General features: G+C 39.7%; 1 protein-coding gene across 28 annotated transcripts in view; it reads right to left on the bottom strand.

The window, feature by feature from the left end:
• Positions 1–22,385, bottom strand: part of LOC128113447 (40S ribosomal protein S25-like) — an 85,839-nt gene that overhangs the window by 50,373 nt on the left and 13,081 nt on the right. For 25 of the 28 annotated variants that reach the window (XR_008219464.1, XR_008219476.1, XR_008219453.1 and 22 more), the window contains 2 exons: positions 12,855–13,048; positions 11,040–11,138 (listed from right to left, as the gene is read on the bottom strand). The gene's annotated coding sequence lies outside the window, so the exon portion shown is untranslated. Of the gene's footprint in view, positions 1–11,039; positions 11,139–11,777; positions 11,860–12,854; positions 13,049–22,385 lie in introns of all 28 variants that reach the window. The other 3 variants (XR_008219475.1, XR_008219472.1, XR_008219474.1) reach the window with 1 other exon arrangement.

Consider the following 22,385-nt stretch of genomic DNA (forward strand, 5'->3'; position numbering starts at 1 on the left):
CATCAGGGAAGATGTACTCTTTATATTGTTTCCACGTCTTAGGCCAAATTCCTGGGTTTGGAAGCAGGTCCCTAAGCAAGAATGTTGAGAATACCAGGCCAGGGTACTCAAGATGACCAGGAGCTCTGGGTGCTTTGGGAGGTCAGACCAGAGTGATCCAGGAGCTTTGGGGGTCTTCCATGCACCTTGAAAATAACTTTCTGTACTGCTCAATTCTTCTTGATGGCCCTAACCTCCTTCCTGCCCAGCTCCCCCATTCCTTTCTCCATTCTACTACATCAATCTGGCCCACCTAACATAAAACAAATGCTAATTCACACATCTATTTTTCATCATGTTACTACTGTTGCCCCCAAACCAGGTGAAACAGTACAATTAAGGCTGTTGGCAAAATCCAGATGTCGTATGGATTTTGTCATCATAAGACTAATTTGATTTCAATACTAGACTCTACATATAATCAGCCTTTGCCTTATAAGCAGTTTAATTGTGTCGAACATTATTAGACAAAGCAATAATAAACCATTACTACTGGCATACCTGGCAGACCTGTCTTCACTGATCCCTTTCTAGTCCCCAGCACTTGGAAGGCTGAGGCAGGATAACTGTAAAATTTAATGAGACTCAACGACAGTTGACAGCAAAAGACTTTCCAAATAGTTGTGTAGATTTAAATTTTCAAATAATAAATTTCAAAATGCTAACAGTCTATCAGATAGTGTTAAATTCACTTTTTGTCATTTTGCTTTATGTCATTGAGCACAGCTATTCATCTTACTCCGGCATTAGGCTGTTATTTCTATTATTCCACATTGTAGGCATTCTCTTATGGTGCTGTGGGAATAAAGCAAAACAAAAAAGTGACAAGCATATTTCATCTGGTTGGTATTTCTTTTGTCAACACATCTAAATATCTTGTGTGGTCTCTAGGGTTGAAGATAAAGCCGAACACTATGCAGTATATTATCCAGTGTAGACTTTCATGTGAGTGAGTTGTAAAAAGGTGAGTCATGTTTTTATATTTCTGCAGAAAGTGGTAAGATCCCAGATTACCGCAATAAGCCATCTGACAAACAGGTTCTGGAAACAATCCAATGGTCATTCCCTTACAGGAAGTGTTATTGTCACTTTCATTTTATTATTTCCTGTAGCAGTACAAGCTTTATACATATTTCAGTTTCTCACCAAAGTGTCCTCAGCTCAAGTATACATGATCAAAATATCCAAAAAGAAAGTTCTTCCAGGTCATTTCCCACATGCCCTCACCGACATCATCCCTACAGGCAGCTCTGATCATTAACCCCCTCTCTTGCTCTACCATTCTACATTCATGGTGGCCAGTTGGTTGAATTGCATTTGGGACTTAACTATAGCATGAATTCTAATTGGTCTTAATAATAAAAACCCGGAATCGGATATCGGGATAAATCCTCAGACGAAAGTAGGAGGGCTGAGCTTCTGTCTCCTCCCATCTTACATTCCTCTCTCCGCCCAGTCGTATCATTTTCTGTCTCCACCTCTCTAGTACTGGGATCAAAGGCATGAGATCCCAAGTGCTGGGACTAAAGGTGTGAGCCACCACTGCCTGGCCTCTAGGTTAACTAGTGGCTAGCTCCGCACTCTGATCTCCAAGAAAACTTTATTTGTTAGAGCACAAACAAAATATCACCACATTCCCCCACTTTTGTCTAAAATAAAAAAGGTTACAACTAATATAAGAAAAACTATATACAGCAAGTATAATAACTATATAAAATACATAACATGCAATAAATCCATCAACAATGTCTAGTCCATAAACACTTAACCAGTACCCAAACCACTTAACTAGCTTTCCACCACTGTTCTACCTCACCTTAAATTAAAGAAGACAAAGGACAGAGTGTTGCATTGTGTTATAGAGATTTGCAAAGCTCCAATGTCCAGATAAGAGCAGACATATCTACTACATAACACAAACAGGCCATGGGAAATCAACTGCATCCCAATAGAAAATGCTTAGCCCGTCTGAAGACCAGCTTAGCCACAGGATACAGTGGAAGACGATCTCTCGGTGTGGATCAGTGTGTGATTTTTAAAGGAAGCTGCAAAGATGAATGGTAGTATCAAAGAAAGTTCCCAATTTCAAAGCCTTTTCTCAAAAGAACTTTTAGCACCAGGTGAGCCAACCAGATGTATCTTCAAGGCTAGATTCAGCCTGTGAGAACACACTTGTAGTTTGCCCTCAAAAGTCAAATAGAAAAGTTAAAAAGCTGTTGAGGTTTCCAAGGTAGCTGGAGAGGAGAGGGTGAGGTGATCTTAAAAGAACCATCCCTGTGCATTCTCTCTGCCCCTGTCTTCCTGAGCACATGGCATTGTCCTCAGTCTACCTGAAACAATGAACCAAGCATTGGCTTTTGGCAAAAATGATTAATTTTCACCAAAAACTAAAGAGGAAGACCAAGATAATATTTCCTTTCTCATATTCAAAAATGGTTTTCTTCTGGGTACTCTGGCAGCAAGCAGTAAATAGCCAGGAGTAGATGTAATAACTAGGCAAGTCTTTCCTTCTGGACAGCTGTTTCCCACATGTAGATTTAAATATGCTGCGGAGAACTCAGGGTCTTCTTCCACTTAGTACTTTTCTGTAAAATGGAATTCACTTCGTCGAATGCAGAGAAGTCTAAATAATCACTGAGTGCCACACCAAGTATGTAACATCAGGACAGTGTTGGACAGGAAACAGGGTTGAGAGAGCCAGGTGAAGCACCCCTTTCTGGAATAAGTAATTCTGGAGTTACAGGTTTGAAAATGTCAAGAATCAGGAAGTCTTGTCGGAGCCAATACACGGTACTAACATAGCACAGTCACGACTGAGCAAAGCAGGTTGACTCTCCAGCTCTTAAGAATCAACGAAAGTAAGATCTGGAATAACATGGCTGTCTCTGTCCACTTGTGTTTAGCCTGAATGAGGCAAGGATGTAAGTATAAAACAAACATTGGAACTTGAAGACATAAAATAATGCAAAAATCTCATTAATGTTAATTTTTTTATCACGTGTTAAGATAACGTTTTGGATATTAGTTTCCTGGTTAGATTTTGTCATCTTGACACAAACTGGGGTCACCAGGGCAGAGGGAACCTCAATTGAGGAATTACCTCCATCAGATTCATCTGTGAGCATGTCTATGGGGGCATTTTCTTGGTTAGTGATTGATGGGAAAGGGTCCAGCCAGATGGGGGTGACGCCCCTCCCAGGCAGGTGGTCCTGGGCTGTGTAAGAAAGCAAGCTAAGCAAGCCACGGGGAGCAAGCCACCAAGTAGTGTTCCTGCATGGTCTCTGCTTCAGTTCTTGCCTCCAGGTTTCTGCCTTGAGTTCCTGGCTTGGTTCAGCCCATTACAGGCAGTGCCAACCCTGTGCAAGTGGGTCTTGGGTTGACTACGACAGCAAGCTGAACAAGCCGTGAAAAGCAACCCCATAAGCAGTGTTCCTGCGTGGTCTCTGCTTCAGTTCCCACCGACAGCTTCTGCTCCGGTTTCCCTCACTGGTGGACCGTGAACCACTGAGGTTGTTGTTCATAAGGGTTTGATCATAGCAACAGAAAAGCTCAGCAGAACAATCGCTAAGTTGCCAAAACACACCTCACTGAGTGTTAAGGCGAGAGGAGTATCAGGATCCCAGAGATGTCCTGATGTCAGGGCATGCAGTTCACCTTCTTATCTACTCCCTTATGAAGTGAAAAGGTTTCAGAGATGTGGGGGGTAGGGGGCATGTTAGGAGAGCACTGACTTTCACACCTAGAAAAGAATGCAAGAAAACTAGAGTACCTGTGTAACTATACCTGATTAGGGTTACCAAAAGGATAAGGAGAATGGAGATAATAAGGACATTCTTAGTTTCTTTTCAATCCAAGCAAAATCAAAAGAACTGCAAACACGACAGTGTAACTATTCGCCAGCCTTCTAGACGCCCACGTTATTAGCAGATCTGACTTTTTCTGAGGCCTTCACTTGTGTGATATTTTGTTCGTACTCTAACAGTTTGCCTGAAGATCAGAGGGCAGAGCCAGCCACAGAGTTAACCACAAAGTTCAGGCAGTGGTGGCACACACCTTTAATCCTAGCACTCAGGAGGCAGAGATCCGTCTGTATCTCTGTGAGTTCAAAGTCACCCTGGACTACACGAGATTAATCCAGTTTAAAAGAGAAACAGAGTCAGGAAGTGGTGGCACACACCTTTAACCCCAGCACTTGGGAATCACACCCCTTTCATCCCAGCACTAGGAATGTTGAGACAGGAAGCCACATGGCTGGACAGAGAAAGGAATATAAGGCAGGAGACACTCAGGCCCTTTCAGCTGAGGACTCAGAAGCATTCAGTCTGAGGATTGATGGAGACAGGATCAGCTGACGAGTTAGCGAGGTGAGAAGCGGCTGTGGCTTGTTTCCTCTGATCTTTCAGCATTTACTCCAATATCTGGCTCCGGGTTTTTATTATAGGACCAATTAGTATTTGAGCAACATTCAATGGCATCCTTGTGAATGACAGTTATTTCAGTTTATCCTTGGCTCCAAGATTTCTAACCAAGCTCCTTCAACATCATATATCCAATATTATTTTGCTAGAGTTTTTGTTTGCTCAAATTTTCACTCCAACGAGAAACACCTGACTCTGACTACCTGCTATTAAATATGATATTTATTTTAGAATAAGATACAAGCTGTCTAATCTACTACTCACTGCTTCTCTCTCTGATCTCAATGTCCTGCCACTTCCTTGTGACCCACTGACACACTGGAATGATTGGCACACTCGTGCCCAAATAGAATCTTCCCACTACTCGTCTTTGAAGTCTTTTCATGATTGGTACTTTCCTTAGAGAGACTTTCTCCAGTCACTCTCTGTGATACTGCTCCCATCCTCCACCCCATATCACTCTGTCTGTCGCTTTACTTAATTGCCTTCACAACCATTATCACTGTAAGAGTGCCTTATTTTTACATGCCTATTAGTATTCTCCTCATGGTTTTTTTCTAGTATAAACCACATGAGCAGGAACCTATTCACTATCATATCTTTTTTTTTTTTTTTTTTTTTTTTGAGACAGGGTTTCTCTGTGTAGCCCTGGCTATGCTGGAACTCACTCTGTAGACCAGGCTGCAGGCTGGTCTCGAACTCACAGAGATCCGCCTGCCTCTGTCTCCCAAGTGCTGGGATTAAAGGCGTGCGCCGCCGCTGCCGCCGCCGCCGCCGCCGCCGCCGCCGCCGCCGCCACCACCACCAGGTTCACTATCATATCTTTATTGCAAGATCATTACAGACAGTGGTATATATCGTGTACTAAGCAATTACATTATAGTCTACATGACCACATGCATGGTTTACTGCTCTCTGGGTAGCTGTCATGTATGGTGCTCAATAAACATCCAATAAATGAATACATGTGTTTTGTTATATCATGAGACACTTCATCTCTTCATATTGTCCTTCCCCACAGATCCATATACTTGTTATTATTAAATTAACTCATATACCTACTACTGTTATCACTTATTTGGGAGTGCTTTAATGAGTTGCCAGATGACATCTCTCCCACTTTTGCATTCATCACTTTCTACTACTTGAGTTTTCATTAATTTTCACAGTATATCGATACTCTCCCTTGTATCAGAAGTAATCAAGGAGGCAGACCATGCCTTTTAATTCTCTAGGCAACTAGTAAATTGTCCTTACACATCTGTCCTTAATATAAGTCAGCTGATCAGTTGAGATGATCAACTTTCTTTAAAAGCTGAGGTTCCGATTCAGGAAAAAAAAAAATCCTTAGAAAGGACCAGACTCCCTTTCTCAAGTTATGTCTATATGTATATACCCAACTGTCAACATTACTTTTATTTAGAGGTTATTGTATTGTGGAGGGTTTTATTATTATTATTATTATTATTCATTTTTAAAATTACTAATTTTTCTTATTGAATTTTTATTAGAATTTTCACAAAATAATGGAAGAGCACTGTGCTTTTAAAGGCAAAACAATATTCAAATTTTCTATAACTGGATTTTGAAAACAAGTCCTGTTGAGAACTCAAAGACTCTATTCTCAAGGTCAGAATTTCTCCCATCTCGCCTGAAGGAAGTACTTGAGTTTGCCAGAGAGAAAAGAAATTCTTAGGGACTGCCTCAGGTCCAGAACCATAAGCAATGTTCTGGACCAGCGTACAAAGAATTAAGCAGAGAAAAGTTGGGAAGTTTGAGGTTGTAAGTGAGGAATCAATGCTATACCATTTAATCTGTTTTGTTTTTGCTTTTGCTTTTCATTTATGTTCCTGAGCATTTACTACAGGCCTGGCACTTTCAAACTGTTGATGTCACTCTTTTATATCTATTGTCATTTTTTATAATTCCATACATTAGTACCGTATTTACATCATTTCCATTCTTCACGCTCTCCCTTCGAGTTCCTCCTGTGCACTCCATCCATGTCCTCACTTTAATCCAGTATAGGCCACAGGAGGTAGTAATATAACTGGTATTCAGACAGGATAAGTAATTTTCTCAGAACATAAACAATCCTTCTTGGAAAACAATCCTGGGCACTTACCTGTATCTGGTTGGGTTCAAATTTGGGGTGTGTGTGTGTGTGTGTGTGTGTGTGTGTGTGTGTGTGTGTGTGTGTTTTAAATTTAAGATTTGTGTGAGTGTTTTGCTCACATGTAGGTATGTGTACCACATGTACAAACTGGTACCCAAAGAGGCCAGGAAAAGGCATCAGAATCCCTGAAGCTGGAGTTACAGAAGATTGTGAGCAACCATGATAGTGCTGGGAACCAAATCCAGCAGAGGACCACTGAGCCACCTCAGCAGCCCCAATTTTGAAACCAATTGTCTTAGTTACTGTTTCCAGGAAGAGACACCATGACCGAGGCAACTTACAGAAGGAAGCATTTAACTGGGGCTTTCATACAGTTTCCGAGGGTTAGTTTGTGACCATCATGGAGAGAAGCTTGGTAGCAGGCAAACAGACACGGTGTTGGAGCAGTAGCTGAGAGCTTACCTCTGATCCACAGGCATGATACAAAGAGCTGGGAACTAACTGGGAATGATATGGGCTTTTAAACCCTCAAAGCCCACTCCCAGTGCACACATCCTCCAACAAGGCCTCACCTCCTAATCTTTCTCAAACAGTTACACCAAGAATTCAAACGTGTGAGCCTCTGGGGCCCATTCTCACTCAAACCACACCACTCATTTAATTTGTTACCTACAATCTGTTCATATACTAGCAAGCAAGGAGATATAGTTTAGGCTCAATGGTCTTTACCAGCCTCGCTCAATGGTCATGTTGCTCGTACTTGCCCCAACCTGTGGTGAGGATGGGGTGATGAGGAACACACAAATTTGGACATTTCTGTCTCTTCTGGATAACAAAATGATACAAACTGTCCAAGAGACCAGTGAGCACAATAAGGTAGTTGCAAATAAATTTTCAGTTCTATTTCTTTTAGCTTGATGATTCTCCAACCAGGTATTTAGTCTTCCTGAGGCTTAACGTCCTTTTCTGCATAGTAGAGAAAAACAATAGCAATTATCTTATAGTTTTAAGGATTGAGGGAGCCAATGTATATAAAGCATTTAGTTCAGAACGTGACATATTTTAAGTATTAAAGTTATTGTCGCTGTTATCACACTGATTTTAAATTGTGTCCAGCCCGCGCTGTTTTTCCTTTCTGGTGAAGCGCAGTCTCTTTCATTGACGTGCTATCGGCTGAGATTGGCTAAGGCGAATGTCAATGCCTCTCCAGCCTGGTTCCAGCTTAGATGTGAGGAGAAAAGCACGACACCCTGCTGGGCTCTGTGTGTGTGTGTGTGTGTGTGTGTGTGTGTGTGTGTGTGTGTGTGTGTTCATTGTATATAGTTATGGGTTTCATAAAGATATTTCACACACTCATCCAAGCATATCGTATACTTTAACCATATACACACTTTGTCTTAGTTAGGGTATTTATTGCTATGATAAAATGTGACGAAAAGCAACTTGGGGAGAGAAGGATTTATTTCAGCTTACAGTCCCCCATCACGGTCCATCGCTGAGGGGGAGCAGGGCAGGAACCTGGAGGTGGGAACTGAAGTACAGGTGACATTTTGTGCCATCCTCACCTGAACGTAGTCTCTCTTCAAGCAGCCATCCATTTTCAGGAGCTCCTGAGTAAGCGAGCTGTGGGACTGACTTCTGCTCACTCTTTAAGGGGTCCCTTCTGTCACTCACACCCACAGCTTTTATCATTTCTGCTGGTTCTGGCTTCTGTATTTATACAATCAATTATACCATTTCCTTCTCCCCTCCAGTCTTCTTTTCTTCTTCTGTTTTCTGGCGTGTTTCACTTCTTATCTCTTTGTGGATTCAGGAAACAAAAGCTATCAAAATGGCTTTTTGGGATTATATCATGTAATCAAGGCACTTCTATCCTGAGGTGGTCAACCCAACTACCATGGTGCAGAGGGCTTGAGTTTGGCTCTGACGTGCTTCTCCGCAAGGTTTATTTTATCTATGGGTTCAGAGTTGTCCTTGAATTAATCTAGAAATGCAGACTTATAAAGATGGATGCACACCATCTCGCTGAGGATAAATCTGAACACACAAAAGCCCCAAGCACTACTGTCTCCAGTGAGGCATCTAACCTAACCCGCCACCAGCTTCCTCCTCCTAGGCCTCTGCACTCCCCGTTTGGCTATGGCACTCTTCACCAGGGCCTGCATGGTTTCATTCTTCACTTTATTCAACGTTCCGTTTAAAATTGTTTCCTGTAAGGAGCCTTCTTTTACCACCTTATCTGGACTAGCACACATTTTCTCTCTCTCTCTCTCCTTCTCCAGACCCACCCCTTTCACAGTATTTATCACCACCTCGGCACGTCTTGATGTGATGGTTTATTCGTTTTGTGGGTCTTTTTCCACCTGGTGTTATGTGGTGAGTTCCAGGAGAACAAGGTTGGTGGCTGCTCATTCTTCTAGAAACGAAACTGCCTTCTTGCTGATTCCTTCAGCATGTAGAGCCCCTACTGACCTCAGCCTTTGTCCTGCTTTCTTTCTGCACAGAAAGCTGCTCCCCGGATGTCACGTGACTTACCCTCATCCACTGACACCCCTCCACAGGCAGGGCTTGTCCTGACTCTCTGTCATTCTCCATCTCCCAGGCTTTGATTGCACTTGCCACACTCAGATACTAAACACTCATTTCTTATTTATTTATCCCCTCACTAGACTACAAACGCCACAGTGATAATCACTGCATCCTCAGCTTTTCAAGCAGTTCATCAAAAAATTTAGTTAGGTGTTCAATAAGTTTCTGTCAAATAAATAAATTCACCATCCTAAGAAATAGTTTAAAATTTTTGTTAGTCTCAAAGAGTCTCAAGATGAAAGCTTATTTTACTTGGATCTGCTAAATGGAATAGATATCCACTTGCTTACAAAGAAATTGAAAAGTAAGATAACAAAGGTATTTCATAATTATATAGAAAAATGATGCGGCTCCTATGATTTTGCTCCCAGGCTAATCCAAGAAACTGCCAGGTACCTGGAGTTTGTCTTCTGTTTCCTTTCTAAGAACCTGTCCTGCCTTCTGCCCCCTCTTCTCTCAGGTCTCTTCTCTGCTAGTGATGGGCAAATCTTGCTGTAAGTTTATCTTGTGGCGAGTTTCGGATCACTGAGCAGACACTTGCTCTTACTGGCCCTTCTCTTCACATATAATCATTGAATTACTTCTACTGGAAATGCATGGGCTCATGAAAAGCTATATTTTTATATGCAGTTCTTAAGGAAGAATGCATTGCTGCAGCCTACTTAGAGCATAGTACTGCTAAACCAACAACACTAAAAACAAAAGAGAGGTGGGGCAGGTTTTTACACCCGCAAGTGGCTTTACCGTGAAACCAAGCTTCAGGACCCCCCATTTATATGAGACATTAGTCATGTTTTTCTACCATTTTTCTTAAAGTGTCCTCTGGATTGTTGCCATTTGGTATTATCAAGTATTGATTTTACGTACTAATAGTACACAGCATATTTTAACACAAGCAAACACAAACTGACCCAATCAGGCTAATTAGCATTTCTAACTAGCATTTCCTTCCCTTATCTTTTTTGTTTGTTTGTTTGAGTCTTTGAGCATCCCTTTTCTAACTCTTCACAAAACGGGACAGTTTACTACAGACCATTGTCATCCCTCTCTGCTGCACGCCGGAGCTGATCCTCTCTACCCCTGTCTTGGTATCTGTTAGCCAACGCGCTTTACAGGTTTTTCTCTGCCCACCGACATCAAACTACAAAGTATTTTAAGATTTGCCTAAAGGATGATGACCTACTATGGTAAAATTTGTGCAAAAAACCTTTTAGGCAGAAGAAATACCATACTAAGTCCCTACAGATCACAGATTTACTGAAATAAGAGAATGCCAACGTTAGGAATAGCGCCCCCCATTGGAGTAGTGGAGACATGTCAGATTATGAAAGCTCAGAAAAGCAGTGTTAAAAATTGGAGACTTACATATGCGGTTTTAAGCTTGTATTTTTAAAAGATCATTCTAGTAGCAGTGTGGAAAATAAATATAATTTGGGCCCAATTCTAAATTGCATCATAAAGTGAAAATCATTGTTCAGATGAAAGGAAGTGAATCTGAGAATTATGACACGAAATTATATTTTGAATTTTATTTTTCTGCTCAAAATGAACGTTCTCTTCATTTTAAAAGAGTGAAATTATTCTAGTTCTCCAAAATTAAAAACAATATATCTAAAATATAAAGAAAATTTCATCATGATTAATTTTCTTCCTTGTAACCTCTCTAGGAGCCAAATTTTATTATGATTTTTTAATTAATTCAAAATACACAGGAAACTGCAACCTGAGATGAGACAAATTCAAATAAATATATTTTAAAACAATAAACTTTTATATTTGTTAAGCTAACCAAATACAGTCTTAGTTACTTTTCGTATTGCTGTGACAAAAATACCCCGACAAAAACAACTTCCGGGAGAGAAATGGCTTTGACTCACCGCTCCAAACTATAGTCAAGCATCACAGGGCACTCATGGCAGCAGGAACTTGAGGCAGTTCATCACAGGCAGCTCTCAGTCACACCATGTCTGCAGTCCCTAAGCAGGAAATGACCAACACTGGTATTCAGCTCACTTTCTTCTTTTCATGTAGGTCCCAGGACCCAAGTCCAGAGAATAGTGCTGTCTACTTGTAGGTGGATCTGCCCGCCCACCTCAATTAATCTAATCTAGATAATCCCTCACAAGCATGTACAGAGACTTGTCTGTGATCGTGAATCCTGTCAAGCTGATAACCAATATCAACAGTTAGAAAGCCCAAACCGATAAAATTGAAACAGGATGAATGCACAATATTAATGGTCTTCTCCATCTGGAGAACAATATAGTACTAAGCAACAAAAGCTACATAACTATTCTTTGCTCCAATAATATCACTTTTAAAAAAAATCCTCAAAATCAACTTTAGACTGGGATTAAAGTACAGTTGTTTTCTAGTTAGAATATAATTAGATTGTAACTTAGAGAAATTTTAATAGATAGTCTTTTATAAACTCCTTTTGGGAGGGCAGATTATAAGTAAATCAAATTACCCAACGATGATGTAGCTCTGAAGTTGATAGAGCTGACAATTTAGGAAAGGGCACTGTCTTAGTTAGGGTTTCTATTGCTGTGCAGAGACACCATGACCACAGCAACTCTTATAAAGGAAAACATTTAATTGAGGTGGCAGCTTACATTTTCAGAGGTTTAGTCCATTATCATCATGGCAAGGAGCGTGACAGTGTGCAGGCAGAACATGGTGCTGGAGAAGGAGATGCTGCATGTTGATATGTAGGCAACAGGAAGTAGATGGAGTGTCACACTGAGAGATGCTTGAATAAGAGACCTCAAAACCTGCCCCCACAATGACATACTCTCTTCAACAAGGCCACACCTACTTAACAAAACCACACCTCCTAACACTGCCATTCCCTTTGGGGGCCGTTTTCTTTCAAATCACCACAGGGATCTATTTTATCATTCATTATATTCATTTTACGAGGTAATCGTTGTTTTTGTTTGAGATAGGGTCTCACCATGTAGCCCTGGCTGGTCTGGAACCTGCTCTGTAGACCAGGCTGGCCTCAGATTCACAGAGATCTGCCTGCCTCTGCTTCCTGAATTCTGGGATGAAAACTGTGTACCACTATACCTGGCTATTAACTGTCTTCCTACATTTAAAAAAACAATGTAATTCTGGGGCTGGCAAGACAGCTTAGTGGATAAAGGCACTGACGGCCAAGCTTGGTGATCTGAGTTCAGTCTTTGGGACCCATGTGGTAGAAGGAGAGAAGAGATTCCTGCAAGTTGTCCTCTGAATACCATATGTGTCCTGGCACTCAGGCCTCTGCATGCCCCCAGCCCATAAATAAACAATGAAAATTTAAAAAGAAAAATATATAATCAAATAGTAAGGCTTACAAACATAAACACATTGGATCATTTTAAATAAGTAACTATTTAAAATATTCAGTAAAAGATGAAGTAGAAATAAATTGAGAAAGATGTTTATACTTGTGACTATAAACAAAAATGTAATATTCACAATATAGAGTTCTTAAAATGGTTAGGTAGAAATCTGACACAATAAAACTAGGTTAGTGACATAAACAACGTCAGAAGATGAACTGGAAAAATGGACAGTAAGGATAACAAAAGATTTTCAACTTAATAGTAAAGGAAAAGCAAGGAAGGAAAGGAAGGAGGAAGGGAGGGAGGGAGGGAGGGAGGGAGGGAGGGAGGGAGGGAGGGAAGAAAATCTTTTTGACTTACCAAAGATGAAAAGGACTTGCTATAATGGTGTGTATTAAGAATGGACCTTCAGGGAGAAACTGCTGAGAGTTTTTGAGAACCAGCTGCTCTTCCAGGGGATCCGGGTTTCGTTCCCAGCACCCACATGGCAGGTTACAGCTGTATGTAAGTCCAGTCCCAGGGTAGCCAACACTTTCTTCTAGCCTCTGCTGGGACTACAACACATGAGTTACAGACTTACATTCAGGCTTTGTGGAATTGCAAATTCATGTTTCCGAAGGGAACAATTTAAAAATAGGTACCGCTTTAAAAGCAGATCCACCCTTTTGATCTAGTGATTTCTCTTCTAGGGTTGTATTCTTAGTCTGTAACTACAAAAAGCACTCAAAGACAGATACACGGGCCATGTCTACAGCACCACTTTCTGCTGGTGAAGCTTTGGAAACCATCTGTCCTTTAACAGTGACTGACTTAATAATTTATTGCTCAATTAGACTGCACAACCACATAAAAAGAACAGACCTATCTTGAAAGACATTAGATGTTTACAACGTATTATTTCTCTAAACTCGGTGTAGAAAACAGTATGCATCTGACTTGATACAGTCATACAAAACCCTGTGTATACGTGTGTGTGATAAGATAGCTAGAAAAGTGGCAGGCAGCATTATAGAAGAAGCTATCTTTGAGATTTTTGTGTGATTTTACTTTTACTTTTATACTTTTGATTTTAGAAGCGATGACTATGTACTGTAAACTAAAATCGGGGTGGAGAGGAGTGAAAAAAATGTACTTCCCATGTTATTTGTTGTTGTTGTTTTGAACATTTTATGTAAAATACATGGTAGCATGTTGTACAGGCTGGTTTTGTGTGTCACTTGACACAAATTAGAGTCATCAGAGAGGAGGGAGCCTCAGTTGAGGAAATGCCTCCATGAGACCCCGCTGGAAGGCGTTTTCTCAATTAGTGATCAATGCGGGAGGGTCCAGCCCATTGTTGATGGTGCCATTCCTGGGCTGACAGTTCTGGGTTCAATAAGAAAGCAGGCTGAGCAAGCCATGGCACTCCTCCGTGGTTCTGAATCAGCTCCTGTCTCCAGGTTCCTTCCCTGCTTGAGTTCCTGTCCCGACTTCCTTTGGCGATGAACAGCAATGTGGAAGTGTAAGCTGAATAAACCCTTTCCTCCCCAGCTTGCTTTTGGTCATGGTGTTTTGTTACAGCAATAGAAACCCTACCTAAGACACATTATGTATACGCATCTTCAATTTCATCCACTAGAATGAGAGCTCTCCCACTGGTTACGAGTTACAGTCCTTTCTTTATACTTAATGCTTCATATTGAGAAAAAATTTTTGAAACACCTTCATAATTTATGTCATTAATATGTAAAATGTAAAAGTAGAAGTGGTTAATTGGAATTTGAGTGTAACAATTTTAATTTTTTCTTTTTTTTTTTCATTAATTACATTTAAGAAATCTCTATTAAGGCAAGTCTATTTTTACATGAGAGATTTGTCTTTCGCTTTACCCTGATTTGAAACCCCATACCCTCCTTGCGCAGGGAGTTTGGTCTGGGAATGCTCTAACCGCCCCTGGACTGTTTCATCCCCACCCCACCCCCAACATTGCTGGACTGTTCCATTTTCACAGAGAGAGGGGGGGTAATTCTTAGAAATCTAACTTTTTTAGTCCCCTATCTAGCAAAGACACTTCATCATCACCAATCAACAGAAAAACTTACAGTAAGCAAACGCTTGCAATAATGTAAGTGAATCTGAGCTTAAATTTTAAGTTGGGACCAGAGGGTCCCTCGCTCTAACAAGAACTCCGTGTAGAGAACGCTTTGATCATAGGCTCAGGTATGGGGCAGCGTGACTTTCCCCACTCTTAAAGGCTTAGGTAGCTCTCTAGTATTACAGAGTCTCTACTAGTGTTTCCTTCCAGATGTACCAGCACTCATTCCGTCCCTCTTTTCATGAGTTCTCTAACTACAATTAATAGAACCTTTGGTTTGGGACCTCGTCCCTGCTCAGGGGTTCAGAAGGTCGGGGGACTGGGCGGGCTGCAATACCATAAATAGGATATTCAAGCTTCAAATGCCAGGAGCTATGGACAATATGAGAGGGAAGTCTAAACGCCTGGCATTCACCCCGGGAGACCATTTGTTTCAAAGGAACAGTATCACTGTCTTTCATATACTGACAAAGATTTCACCAGGTTCCGGGAAGAATTAAGAGTGGCATTACAGTCATCCTCACTTTGTTTATCTAGATAACACATATCCACTTAGTTTATTATATCGTTCTGCCATGTTCAACTAAATTAATATACTGAAAAAGCAGAAGTTTGGATAAATCTAAAGATCGGGATACCTAGGAAGAGCCACCTCGCACAGACAACATACAGAACTATCTTTGTACAAATGCTATAAATAACGTAATTTTGTTTTATAAATGATTTTGTTCAGAATGAAGAGAAAGCACACACACACACACACACACACACACACACACACACACACACACACACACACAGGCAGTGTGTGTTGGGAGGGAGAGAGAGAGAGAGAGAGAGAGAAATTTTTGATTAATATAATTGAAGTCAAATCCAAAGAGAAAACTGTTGAGTCCTTACAAAAAGAAAAAGAAATGTAACTTTAACGGGAAAAATGAATTCTCCACGACTTCCTACATGCTTGGGATTTGCATGTTTTATTTCATTTGCTTTTCACTGAAAAGTCCAATGAAATTTTAGTTCAAGTAATTTTCTCAAGGATAAAAAACTAGAAGTTACAGAGTAAGGATGTGGGGATAAATGTTATTCTTAAATTAATGACTTCTTTCATGTGCTCTCTCCAAGGGAAGGACTTTAGCAGTTACTATCCTGTCTCACTTTCAGTTTAAACCAGTTAGCCAGGAAGGTTAGCTTCCAAGCGGCCAGGTTACTAGCGGTAGGATGGAAATGAAAATGTAGACATTGGGATTCAGACTATTTTCTTACTCCAGTGAGTAAATCATTTTGTCTTTTGCTCTTTAGCCAATGTAGATTTGAAGATTTGGAAAATATTTGTAACCACTTCATTTAAGCTAGGTCTTAATAATAGTAACTTTTCTAGAACAAATAAGACTAATGGTACAGTGTACATACTGCATCTGTGATCATTTGAATGTAAGTAGCTATATATAGCCTGAGAATTTCGTGTGATGATGATTTACTAAGACTCAGCCCGCCTATTTTTTCCTTTCTTATAAACTCTTGGTGACTTAGGCCAATCATTTTCAGCTTATTCATCGCTGAAAGAGACACGTTGTATAACACTTTAGTCATGGCATATTAATTTCGTAGTAAAGCCAAGGCAATTTCTTGGTTTCTAATTGCAGTAAAATGGAAAGTTTCTGAAAAGTCTGTGAAAGGTTGACTGGTAACATTTTTTTTGAGAGGAGAAACACTTGAACTCTTGGGCGTTATTTAGGGACTTACAAATATTCTTTTCAAAACATTTGCATCAGTTCTATAAGGCAGATTATATATTTGAAATGTTTCAAAATTAAAACTACCCAATAATACCACACATTTATTTAGAGCTGGTTATATGCTAGGCATTACAGTAAAATCTAACAATTATAGATTCCTTTTGCCCTAGCCGTGAACAATAGCCACCATTATAATTCCTAATTTCAAATGAAAAAAATGGGGCTGAGAAAGTTACATGACTCGCTTGGAATAGGAAGACTTGCACCCAGCATCTGAACTGCAATGTGTACTGCTAATCAAGAGGAAAGAAGTGAAACGGCAAACTTTTCAGCTCTTCCGTCCAGCACACTCATCTGATATTACCAGTGACTTAGTCCCTAATAAAAATGAGTGGCCAATCCAGTAGCACCGGCTGGGGAGTAGGCAACACGTAAATAGGGAAGTCCTGTACGTCATCTGTGTGACATGGCTCTTCCTAGGTATCACATCTTTAGATTTACCCTGTATCTGTATGTCTCTGGGGTTGGTTTTTTGTTTGACTTCTTCTTTTGCAATACATCAATATAGTTGAACATGACTGAACTATATGATAAACTACCACAAAATTGAATATGTGTATCTATAGATAAGCAAAGTATAAATAATATTGAGTATGATTGCAATGTTATTCCTAATTATTTTTTAATTATTTATTTATTATTTTTATTTTGTGTGCATTGGTATTTTGCCTGCATGTATATCTGTGTGAGGGTGTTAGGTCCTCTGGAACTGGAGTTACAGACAGTTGTGAGCTGCCATGTGGGTGCTGGAAATTGAACCCAGGTCCTCTGGAAGAGCAGCCAGAGCTCTTAACCACTGAGCCTGTTACTCCTAATTCTTACTAGGAACCTGGTGAAATACTGGTCAGTATATGAAAGGCAGTGATGTTGTTCCTTTGAAGCAAATGGTCTTCCATGGTCTATTGATTTGTCTGTGCATACATGTGGACAAATACCTGCCAATGTATGTATCATTTCAGCTTTGTGTGCACTTGTGTGTGTGTGTGTGCATGTTTATTGAGATTGGTGTCACCATGTAGTCTAGACTTGCCTGCATAGCACAAGCTATGCTATCACTTGAGATATTCCTGCTCCAGCCTCCTGAGTGATAAGATTTTAGGCATGTATCACTGTGCCTAGCATAGTCCATATTGGTCTCTTGTGTCAGGGTAGTCATCAGAAGGAAGTTTAGTTCTACTTGTAAGAATGCAGAAGAGGGAGTATCAGAGTGTGGAAGAGGATACTCTTGAGGGTCCACAGTAAACTGTGGTAAGAAGAGTTGGGTCATGTTTGGTAGATAAAGCACAGGAACATAGCTCCAACTCAGTAGGTAGCCAAGGCCAGCCTTGAACTCCTGATCCTTCTGCCTTTTGAGTGCTGAGATACAAGTGTGTCTCACCATGCCTGGCTTTGAAGAAATTGTTTTAAGTCTATACTTATTGCGTGAGTTACTTATTTACGGTATGTGTGGTGTATGGATGTGTGACGCATGCCAAGTGTGCATTTGCATGCAGAGGCCAGAGTAGAGCACTGCTTGTCTTCCTGTCACTCTCCATTTTATTGTCTTGAGAGAGGATCTCTCCCTGGACCGGAAGCTCACTCTTCCAGCTAGGCTGGCCAAGGGAGCTCTTTGGATCTGCTTCTTTCCACCTCCACCCCCAGATGCTGGGGATTGCAGGCATGTACATACATGCCTGACTCTTTACATGGGTGTGGATGATTCAGACTGAGGGCTCATGCTTGTACTCTTATTCACTGAGGTTGTATACAGTGTATAACTATGTGTATGTTTGTGTATAAAGTCCCACAAACTACCAAGGAGCTGAGCTAGCAGCCACTGATCATGAACATCTACTTAGCTTGTATCTCTAAAGCTAATTTTTCATTTAGAATTTAGATTATATTTGACCCCTTTAATCCAAGAAATGCTGGATTCCTTGAACTATAATTTTTCAATTCTAACTCATTTCATTCTCATTTTCTAAAAAATATTTCATGGTTTAAAAACTTTCAGATTTTCATCCATTCACATATTTGTTATAAATTTCTCATGTTCCAGATCCGAACCATTCAGTTTTTAACTATAATTCTTTATATGAGTTAAAGATCTGAGACACCAAAGAGATCTTGCCAAATGTCCACACAATTTTTACTACAACATTTATTGGAAAACCTTTCATTCTTCTTTCCAAGACATTCCACACATGACAATGAGTTCTGTGGGCATCTGATGAGATCATGTGTGTCTTCTGACTTAACTGATATGACGTATGATATATTATGTTAATGTATTATATGTTAATGGAGTCACATCTTTGCAGTGCTCTTGGAAACAATTATTATGGTAGATTATTTAGGTTACTATTAAGATTTTAACTATTTGAGGATGTTTTTTAATTTCTAAGAGTTGTCAGTGGGGGTGCTGGAAAAATGGCTCAGTGGGTAAGAGAGCTTGTTCTGCAAGGAAGCCTGAGTACTTGAGTTCAGCCCCTTGCACCTGTTTTAAAAAAAAAAAAAGCTGGGAGTGGTCCTGCATGGGACTGTAGCTCCAATGCCATGAGGGAGGAAACAGGAGGATCACGGGGGTTTGCTAGCTGCTAGCCTAAAGCAGGCGAGAGACCCTCTCTCAAAGGAGTAGGTGGAGAATGATAGAGTAGGGCGCCCAGCATTCTCTCCTGGCTGCCACATGTACATGCACACCTGTGCACATTGGCACATACATGTGTGCATACACCACATACATATAAATATACACACAATGAATAATTTGGGGGCTTTTATTAGTCTAATAAAGTGAATCAGGTAATTGTGAATTACTTTGAAATTCTCAAACTATAAAACGTGGACAATTTTCCATTTTATAAAAGTTTGATGATCTGGTTGGACTCAGTAATATCTCAGAGTAATTCTTTAGTAATTAAAAAAAATCTGTATTTTGGTTGGTTGCTCTTGGTCAACTACAAAGACTGTGGATATAGAAAGTATGACGAAGAAAATTACTCTGAGCCCACATCTAACAGATAATGTTTTCTGGTTCTTTCTGACCAACCTTTAATGATAAAATTGTCATTATGGATTATATTTTTCTAATTTTACACTATATATATTACATTATTAGTCTCCTATAACAGTATCTTTAAAGATATGACACCTTTCTTTAAAGATTCAGTTGATAAGACATTTGTTTGATAGTGTAAGTAGTACTTATCAATTTTCTTATGAGTTTTTATTTGTTTAAAAAGTCATTTCCTGTGGCCAGTGATATGAGTTAAAAAAAAAAGTTGACAAGTAAGGTCACTTGCCACCAAGCCTGAAGACCTGAGTTCAAACCCAAGACCTACATGGTAGAAGGAGAGAACTGACTCCTGCAAATTGTCCTCTTCCATCCACATGTAAGCTGTGGCAAGCATGCCTATATTCACACATATGTAATGTTATTAATAAGGCTAAAAATAATCATATCTGGAATTCTATTAATTTGCCCAAAATAATGTAGTTTTAAGTGAGTTGTTTGGTTTTCCATTTTAAAACTCCAAACTTTCTAATTTACTTTAAATGTAATGTGAGAATTTAGATTCTTTTATGTTCTTTAATTGGGGTAGTCATTCTGTATTTATCAAACATATTCTGTTAGGTGCTGGCAAACCACTTATGGTCCCTGCTTAGTGGAATTTACAGTTTAGAGCATATAGACAGACATAAATAAAATAATCACACCATGATATCTAAATACAAATTGAGGTAAGTGATTTAAGGGAAAAGAATAGTGAGTAACATCAGCATGATGGAAATATAATGTTGTCCAAAGTTTTGGGAAAGAGGGCTCTGGTGGCTGGAGCAAAGACAATAAGGTGGAGATGGATGTGGGATGGGGTTGCTGGGGCAGTTAAAGACACACCATGCAGAGCCTCGAGACTTATTAAAGGGTCTTATCTCTATCTTTAAAGTAATGTGAGCCATTTAAGAGTTTTAGCAGCAAAATTACAGTATCAAATTTATGTTTTGAAAAGATCATTGTGACAGCAGGAGAAAGCTGGGGGCAAGGGGAGTATCTTTATGGATTCCAGAAGCCCAGTAAGCAAGCTATTACAGTAATGGTAGGCGAGATTGATGGTAGCCGTTTTGTTCATATCCTGAGTTCTGTTATCTACCCAAATCTATAGTTGTAAATAATTCAGTGTTTTCACATTTAAAAATTTAGGACTTCAACTGTACTTATTTACTGAGTAATTATAACTACATAGGACTAAATTGATGTTTCTGGAAACAAAGATAAATATACAAAATCAACAGATACTCAGAAGATAAAATAAAGAGCTAAGACTATAGCTCAGTGGTCAGACACTGGTTTAGCATGCAGGAGGGCCTGGGCTGAATTCCCAGCCAACACCTCCACCCTCTGACACACAGAAGGAAGGGAGGATAGAGATTTTAAAGTTTCTGGCTATTTACCAACATCATATACTAAATATTCTCTCTCTACTTTTGGCTCATATAATGAAGTATCTTCCAATTGTCTGTACATCTATAAAGCAATCATATTGCAAATTATTTTAGTTTTACGTTAATGTTTAAAGAAATTCTCACCATCTACAATTCTTCTTTTAAAAGATATCTGTCTTCTATGATTTAAAATTTTAGAATCATTTTTCAACTTCTATGGGGGAGCTGTAAATTGATCTGAGAACAGTTTTCCCAGGCTTTTCTAGCTCTCAGAAGTTTTACGAAGTTCTTTCTGTAGAGTCTATGGGCTTCCTGTCTCAATTATTGTTTTTATTATTGGTCTTGTGCTATTTTTAATGGATTAGAGTTACTTCATTTTATTGCAGTAAGATGACTAGATTGTGAAATCTTGTTGGAAGAGTTACACTGATGTATCTACTTCATTTAGACCTAAAACTTCAGTCATTAGAGAATCATACTTCTTTGTTTTAGGCTGGAACAATTTCATGTAATTCCTCCTGACCTTGAACTTGCTATGTAGGGGAGACAGACTTTGAACTTCCGATCCTCCTGCCTCTACCTCCTGAGTTTAAGATTCTGAGAATATGTCTGCTAATATACCAGCTAAATTTTTGTTGTTTCTCAGTAGAGGGTTAAAGCCAGTGTTTCATGCATACTACACAAACACTGGGCTGTGTCCCTAGCCCTCTTTTTACTTTTTATTTGGAGACAAGGTCTCATTAATTTTCCCAGGCTGCTCTTGAACTTGTTCTGTATCACAGGCAGGTCTAGAACTTGATCACAAGACCTTTCTGTCTCAGCCATCAAAGTAGACGGGGTTACAAGCCTGCACTAAGAACTCCTAAGAACCAAAACTTCCTCTGAAGCTCAAGCACCTAATGCAATTATTTTCTGTTGAATGTGGCAAAGAAGGTATTGGCATTCACTGAAACTGAGCCCATAGGAAAAAAAATTTAAAGAGCTGGTGGATTTGTGAAGGAACTGGTTATGAATGTTCAAATCAGAACATGGGGGATGGATCCATGTTACTTGGCATGTGCATTCTTGTGCCGTTCCAGAACCGCCCTGTACAAAACCGGGTCAAAGGATGCAAAGAATTGCTGAGCCATTTGGTAGAAATAAAATCTGAATTTCAAAATACATTCACAAATTTTCATTAGCTTGGATTATGCTCTAAGTTTCTGCAGCTGACTTTGGTGCTTGAGTTTTCTAAGCATCTGCTTTGTCAACATGGATCTACTTCAAGAGAACTGACTGAATCAAACGCAAACAATGCTTAGCGAGAACTATAGTGTTCCTGGGATTTTGAACATGAATATACACAACACATATGGCTCTGTATTATTTGAGTCTTCCAAATATGTTCATATATATGCCCTTTCCTGAGCTATGGAAGTCAAATCCAAGAGTCACTCTCAGAATGTAAACCTGGATTGACTGGGATTCCTATCGGCGCTGTGTGTATGGAGTCCTTGTTTGCCTTTAACCACTTTTATTGATAGAATTAACACACACTGTACAACTTTAAAGGGTACAACTCATTGTTTTTCATATTCACACAGATTTGTGTAACCA

The sequence above is a fragment of the Peromyscus californicus genome, unplaced genomic scaffold, assembly GCF_007827085.1.
Source record: "Peromyscus californicus insignis strain IS unplaced genomic scaffold, ASM782708v3 Scaffold_18__1_contigs__length_77618521, whole genome shotgun sequence".
In the NCBI taxonomy this organism is placed as follows: domain Eukaryota; kingdom Metazoa; phylum Chordata; class Mammalia; order Rodentia; family Cricetidae; genus Peromyscus; species Peromyscus californicus.